Here is an 8,119-nt window from a genome sequence, read left to right on the forward strand (position 1 = left end):
GGAGGGGCGGTACAAGCCTGTGTTAGTCTGGGTACTTTAGAGAAACAAATCCACAGAAACTCATATATAAGAGGGAGTTTTATATAAAGGTTAAGTGTGCATCAAGAGAACATCCCAACCCAGTGCTGCCCAAGCCCACAAGTCCAACATTATTAACCCATTAACTCATATGTCCAACACCAACCTGCCAAGTCCTCCTCCATCTAACAAAACACACACTATGATGCCGACTGCAGGAGGAAAGCCGAGTCAGTGAAGGTGTAAGCATCTCAGCACTGGCAGGGGTCTCCACATGGCTGCTGCAGCATCCAGGGCTGCATCGGGGTAGGTCCATGCAGTTTCTCCTTGGGGTTGTCTTGCAGGAAGTGAATCTTGCCAGCTAAAGCAGGGAACTGGCTAAGGCAGCTGCGCCCCAGTCCAACCATCACAAAGCAAGAGACCCGAAAACAAGAAAGGCAAGGCTCACCTAGCCATTTATCCCTCCGCCCTTCAATTAATCTCACATGTGTTTATTGGCCAGGTTGGCACAATAAACTAACTGCCTCAAAGCCCAACAAAGCTATTGCTGGATGATACGGGATTTCCATTCCCAGTTGTTTCAGGTAACATCATATCACTTTCCACAATGATTGTACACAAGCTCACCAGCAAGGCTGTAAGTCTTTATGGGAGCAGACAGTCTCATCATTCTACTTTGAAGCTGGTAGTGGATTGAACCCCTAACCTTGCAGCAAGCAACCAAATGCTTAACACACCTACGCACCCCACCCCCCCGCACCACAGAGCTCCTTGAACAGACTACCGTGTGTCCTTTATTCTGACATTCACTTGACTGAAGTGATCTGAAACAGACCCCACGGTCTCCCCGAGCTACGCCTGTGTAGACCGTATTCCACCACAGTGTCTCCATATGGGCGCCTCAGTTGGAGCACGTGGACCGTGGGAATCCAGGATGCTTACTCCAAGCATTGCTTCTCAATCTCTGGTTCAAGACCCATTCGGGGGTCGAACGACCCTTTCACAGGGGTCGCCTGATTCATAACAGTAGCAAATGTCAGTTATGAAGTGGCAACGAAAATAATCTTATGGTTGGGGGGTCACCACAACATGAGGAACTGTATTAAAGGGTCACGGCATTAGGAAAGTCGAGAACCAGTGCTCTAAGGGAAACTATACAAAAAGAGAGACAGTGTATGGCAAATCTGTACTGTGTGATTTTTCTGTGAATTTAAAACTGCTCTAAAAAAGGAAGTGTCTACTAAAAATACATTAGTTTTAAAAGCACAACAACAAATTCTGGAATGTAAAAAAGAAGTAACTAGATAAGGAGCTCTGAAAGAATGACAGGCTTTGTCCAAGACTAAATGTCCTAGGAGCAGGCAGGTCAAATAGCGGAGATTGTTGGATGGATCAAGGACACAGTGGAGCTCAGCCCAGTCCTTAATTAAAGTCCTTAATAAAAGAAATAAGATCCCTTTCAGGAGCCCTGGTGGTGTACTGGTTACACGTTGAGCTGCTAACCACAAGGTCAGCAGTTCAAAACCAGCAGCCACTCTGTGGCAGTTACATAATCTCCTGTCAATTTGCAAAGGGGTGGAGGCTAGCCTGTCAATCAAGGTGAAGCTTGATGACCTCATTTGGAGGCGCTCAGGGAATAAATAGTTCCACATGCTCACTCCCTGCGAGACACGCCTGTTGGCAAGCCACATGGAGCTACACTGATAGAGCCAGAGCCCTGGAGTTGGAGGAGCCACATGCCACATGGAGATCCACACCAGCATTGAGATGCTTTGACAGACACTGGATCCACAAGACTTTCCACCCACTGGCCTGTGATCTCTCTGCATTTGGCATCATTGCATGTGCTGCGTGAGTCTGCAGAGGAATTTATAGACTGGTATTGGACATATGGGCTAATATCAGATTTATGGACTTGATCTGCACTGGGCTGGGAAGTTTTCTCAATATACAATTGCTCTTGTATATAAAACTCTTTCTTATGCTCATATGAGTATCTATGAATTTGTTTCTCTAGTCTATCCGGACTAACACACACTCTACAGGAGAAAGATGAGGCTTTCTACTCTTGTAAGGAGTTACACTCTCAGAAACTCAAAGGGGGAGTCCCACTGTCCTGAAGGCTCACAATGAGTCAGAATTGACACCATGCAGTGAATTGAGTCTTTGAAAATTCCTTTGAGACCCTTCCCCTCATCGCCTTCCTCCCCTGTTCAGGTGGTTTAGCGAGCTGAGAAGTCCTCTGGGAACTCCCACCAAGTTACTCTCCTCACCACTCAGCTAGTGTCTTCTCGGGCATGTGCCACTAAGCCTGTTGGCATTGGTGTAGTAGAGGTGACATTTTTCTGTCTGCTCTGGTAAGCATGGGTCCAAGTTGCTCATCTGCTCAGGGCAAGGATTGGAATTCCTTGTAGGGGTAACAGAGGGAGAGGAGGAGGGTGGTGTTCACTTCTAACATGCCAAGTTGGATTATGCCACAACACATTCACGTCACCCTCCAGGGTGGGAATTGAGAGGGTTTTTCAGGTTCCTCTAATACCCTATTTATTAGGAGCCAGAGGAAAGTCAAGGGAAAAGAGGAAGACGCTCCAGGAGATGGATCTGACCCAGTGGCTGTGACGACTGGTTCCAACATGGCAGTCTTTCCGAGGGTGGACCAGCACTGGGCAGTGTTGCATAGGGTCCGTCAGGGGAGGAACTGACTCTACGGTGTGAGGCAACCACACAGCCGAACCGCACTCACTGCCATGGAGTTGACACCAACTCTTTGTGACCCTGTAGTGCCGGGTAGAACTGCCTCGTGAGTTTCCAAAACTGTAACTGCTTTTCATGGGAGTAGAAAGCCCCAACTTTCTCTCTCAGAGTGGCTGATGGTTTCAAACTGTTGACCAGTGGGCTGCAGCCCAACATGGAACCACTAAGCCGGCAGAACTCCTTACATCAAGAGCTTTGAATGGAGTCTTGGTAGCGGTTACGCCCAGGGCTGCGATCTGAATGGTCAGCAGTTCAAAAGCACCAGCAGCTCTATTGGAACTGGAAAGAGTGGGCTTTCTACTCCAGTAAACAATTATAGTCTTGGAAACTCACGGGGAGGGGGAGAGGGGTGTTGATATGAGTCAGCATTGACTCGATGGCAGTGAGTTCGGCTTTTTTGGTTACCTGTAGTGGTGAGAAGTTATTCTTTCCCCCTTTAGATAACAAAACCCGTGAGTTTTGTTACTCACCAGGAAGAGGCTATCCTTTGAGGGAAACCAGCATATATTACAAGCTTGTGAGGAACTGCCCCTTAGGATTTTCAAGGTCATGATCTTTTGGAAGCAGACTGGAACATCTCTTTCCCGCTGAGCTGCTGGTGGGTTTGAACTACTAACCTGTTGTTTAGCAACTGAGCTCCCAACCGCTGTTGACATCAGAACTCCTTTGGTGTGGAGGAAGTGAAAAGCGAACCAAAGACAGCTAAGAGCTGGGGGAAGGGGTGGCCGGGGGAGGAAGGAAGCACAGGAGAGGGAGTTAGTTGAGAGCTCTGGACCAGAGAATGGCAGGTGCTGTGGATCCAGGAGTAGAGAGAGAGCAAGCTCAAGGGAAAGGCTGGACTCCTGCTCTCCATCCCCTCGCTCCCTGAATAAGAACAGCCAACTTCCGACTGGACTCCTTCTGGTCCACAGTGCCGAGGGTCAGGCAGAGAAAGGCCCACCACTCGAGCTTCTCTGAGCCACGCACAGTTCCCTCCTAACATGAATTCTGAGTTAAGAACAAAGACACGTGGTATTGTGGCTTGCCTGTGCCTTTCTCTGGATATATATCTGTCAGGTTTATTGATATAAGAGCTCATTTTACCTTGGGAGTCCTAGTGTGTGCCTACTTCATCTGACACTTCTCAGAATAATTCTGTAAGCTGATGAGTAGGAATCAGAATGTTAAAACCAAGCACTGACATTACCTCCTCCTGCACTCCGTTATTATGAAGACGTACATCACCATGAAGAGCACAAGATTCCTCACAACTGGACCCATAGGCACCATCATGATAAGCAGCGAAAATACATTGTCAAGAGTTTCATTTTATTTGGATCCGTAAACAACACCAGAGAAGCCGTGGTCTAGAGGGTCAATGCATATCACATTGGACCAGTCTGCTGTAGATCTCCTTAAAGTGTTGAAAAGCAACGATGTCCTTTGAGGCTACACTGGATCTTAGCCAAAAGGCCGAGAAGTCATACGATGTCCTTTGAGAACTAAGGTGCTTTTGACCCAAGCCCTGGTAGTTTCAACGCCTCATGCACATGAAAGCTGGGCACGAGGAAGGATGCTGAAAGAAGAATGGGTGCCTTTGAGTTGTGGTGTTGGTGAAGAATACTAGAAGTACCATGAACTGCCAGGAAAACGAACACATTTATGCTGGGAGAAACACAGCCAGAATGCTCGATGGTGAGACTTCATCTCACATACTCTGGACATATTACCAGGAAGACCAGTCCCTATGAAAGGACATCATGCTTGGAAAAGTAGAGCATCACTCTGTTAGTCAAGGTAGACTAGAGAAACAAATTCATAGACACTCCTATGTGTATAAGAAAGAGTTATATATACAAGACCAGTTGAATTTTGAGAAAACATCCCAGACCAGTCCAGATCAAGTCCATAAGTCTGATATTAGCCCATGTCTGATACTAATCTATGGAGTTCTCTTTAGACTCATGAAACACAATGATGCTGAGTACAGGAAGATCACAGGCCAGTGGGTGGAAAGTCTTGTGGATCCAGTGGTGCTGTTGGCATCTCAGAGCTGGCAGGGGTCTCCACATGGCTCCTCCAGCTCCAGGGCTCTGGCTGCCATCACTGTGTCTCCATGTGTCTAGTCAGTAGAGAGCCGCACAGGGAGTGAGCGTGTGTCTGGCCTCCAGTGATCTATTTATGTCTCTAGCTCTTCCAAATGAGGTCATCTAGCTGAGACCTGACTGACAGGCTAAATGCCACCCCTTTGCTCTTATATCTCAAACTGACAACCGATGATGTAACTACCACAGACATCCAAAAGCGGCAGATCCTCAACAGGATGCATTGGCACCCCGACTGCGACAGCGCACTGAAGCATAGGAACCATTGTGAAGATGGCCTACAACCAGGACGTGCCTTGTTCTATTGAAAAACGTGGTCTGCAGGAGTCAGGGCTGCCTCGACAGCTCCTAACAACAACAACAACAACAGCAGCATAGGTTATCTATTCATTCATTAACTATTCTGAATACGGAGTCCTGGTGTCATAGTGGTTACCCATGGGGCTGCTAACCTCCACTCTGCTGGAGAAAGAGGAGACTTTCTGGCCCCATAAAGAGTCACAGCCTCACAAATGCACTGGGCAGTTCGACCCTGTGGGTATGAGTCAGAATCAGGGCCAGGAGTTTGGTTTTGAGTTCTTAAAGATTAGGTACTTAACAGTTGATTCCAACTAGAACATCCCCCTGTGAGTGTCCTAGACTTAACTGTTTACAGGATTACAAAGCCCCCTATGTCTCCTGTGGAGTGGCTAGTGATTTCGAACTGCTGACCTTTCACCTCACAGTCTAACGTGAAATTACTGCACCACCAGGGCTCCCAGTGAGAGCCAAAAGATGCTTGGAATTTGCTAACTCAGCCAGTACCAGGCAGGAGGAGGCCGACATCGCATGCTCCTCCATCCTCAGCCCTTTCAAGAGGGAGCCAAGCATATGGTGGACTAAAATGGAATGTCCTTTTAAAGGGTAAGTCAGGAAGTCTTCAAATGGAGGGTCTAAGTAAAGGAATGAGGGGCAGGGATTGGACCCTGGAAAGAAAAGCTAAGGGAAGGGTCCTGAGGAGCTTAAAGGAAGCAGCCGGAGAAAAGGAGGCATCCGGGAGCAGTGTGAGTGGGCCTCGGCTGCAGTGCAGCCCGCCCCCGGGGCGCTGTGGGAAAAGGGGGATGAGATGCTGCTCCATTTGTTTCTCAATGAGATGTTATCATCATGTGATTATTAGTACTTCCACCATGCCAGCACTTTATCTCCCAAGCTGATATTTCAAGAAAGGCTCTCTTGGCTCCTCACAGGCCCCTATTTTTCACTTCCGGATTCCAAGACCAAGTGCTTTACCCCATATAATGGGGATTTGGAATTCCGAGGGCGTTTCGGAGGTAACATCTACTCTCTGCCATCCTTTAAAACAAACGCGTTCAGTTGCACAAATATATTCGTGCCGAAGCATTTCTAAAAGAAGTCACTTCAAGCGCCATAGATCATGTTTGAGTTTTTGCTCCAATATTAACCGCCGTTATAAATCACAGAAAGAGTCGGGGTGAAGAAAAAAGTTCATGCCATAGTTTTGCCCTGCAAGATTTCCCACTCCTTCTTCTCCCTCTACTTCTTCTTCGTCTTTTTCTTCTCTTCCTCCACCTCCTCCTTTTCCTCTTCTTCCCCTCCCCCGCCTGATTCCAGTTTAATGGAAATTATTTGCCGAGGCAGCATGCAAGAAAATGTTCCAAGACAGAAGTCGGAGGAAACACACACATTTTTCTTAATAAAACAATGGAGTATTTTTCTTAATAAGACTTATCTTTGGTAAATCTTCCAGGAAAAATAATAGATTAACCCTTCGTTTTTAGAGTCTGGTTATCTTATCATATTGTGTTCTACTCCCATAAAGATTTATAGTCACATCCCCCCATGGGGGCCATTTTGCTTAGGCTGACAGAGTTGTTATGAGTCGGCATTGACTCGGTGGCTGTGAGTTTTTTGTTTGTTTGTTTGTTTTTTAATTAATAAATCTTTTTATTGGGGCTCATACAGCTCTTACCAGAATCCGTACATACATCAATTGAGCAAAGCACCCTTATACATTCGTTGCACTCGTCACTCTCAAGAGTATTTTTGATTTGTCAGCTTGCCCTGCTGTGGGCTGAGTAAACCAAGTCAAGGTAAGAAGCTGGTTGGGTCAGCGGCTTCCTTGGTCCACCTCAGTCCTTGCTCTCCCTGGGCTGAAGGGACAGAAGAAACTCTATGTGCCAACATCTGAAACCTCAGTGCCCAGAAAGTCATATTCTCCTCTCTTTATGGGAAAGGCCAGTGTGATTGTTGGGGGCCGACACCTTGACTTCAGACTCAGCAATCTGCAGAGCAGGTTTCCTTGGCTATAATCTTGGCAAAAACAGGTAGCGCACCCAAAAAAAAAAATCAGTGAGTAGTTTCGAACCACCTACCTTAAGGTGAGTAGCTGAGGGCTTACTGTTCCATTCCCAGGGCTCTTCAGGCAGCACTGCAAACCCAGAAATGAAGCAGGAGTTGGGGGCCTGGTGGCATGGCAGTTAGGCACCAGGCAGTTGTGCTCTGTCCTGGAGGACGGCGGTGAGTCCGAATTGGCACAATGGCAGTGAAGTGTCTGAGATTGTACGCAAGCGTAGAAGGAATGAAGCAGAGTTGAGTGTGCGTGCAATGAGGGACCTAAAGTCCAAATGGCTGGCTTTGACGGACGTGTACCCTTTCCCCAGTGCTCATTCATTTGCTCACTTATTGGATTTTAAAATCGCACCCGATGCCCTCCAGCATCAGCAAACAAAGACATAATTTAAACTCTCAAAGACATACATGCACTATTTGCTACTGTTCAGAAGAGCCACAATGACAGTGGCTTCTTCAGGAAACCAGCTCTTTTCAAGTCCCTGACTAGGTTGTCCATCCTGCCCATCATTCATAATGCTAAGCCCTGAGAACTCGCCAAGCTGAGGGATCAATGGAGCGCAGACTGAGGCAGGGTCCCAACCTAGGAACACAATGATGGCTGTGTTTGCACCACAAAGGGATGATGGCAGAACTCAAGAAAGCCTCCCACCCCCGCCTTGTTCATTCCCAAGCTTCCCTGCTGCAATGCCTTGGGCACCAGACAGGGTGTGAATGCACAACAGCCAGCCTCTTACGCATGACCTGGCACATGGGCACCCGACCCTTGCAGCTAATTGCCAGATGCCCCCCCCCCCGCCCCCAGTGGAGAGGGACTGGATGTTGGTACTACTGGATGCTCTATGAATGGCGTCTGTTATCCAGTCACCAGACAAGATGCCCGTCTGGCACTCTTCTGCCAACTGCAAGGACAC

Source organism: Tenrec ecaudatus, chromosome 3 (assembly GCF_050624435.1).
Source record: "Tenrec ecaudatus isolate mTenEca1 chromosome 3, mTenEca1.hap1, whole genome shotgun sequence".
In the NCBI taxonomy this organism is placed as follows: domain Eukaryota; kingdom Metazoa; phylum Chordata; class Mammalia; order Afrosoricida; family Tenrecidae; genus Tenrec; species Tenrec ecaudatus.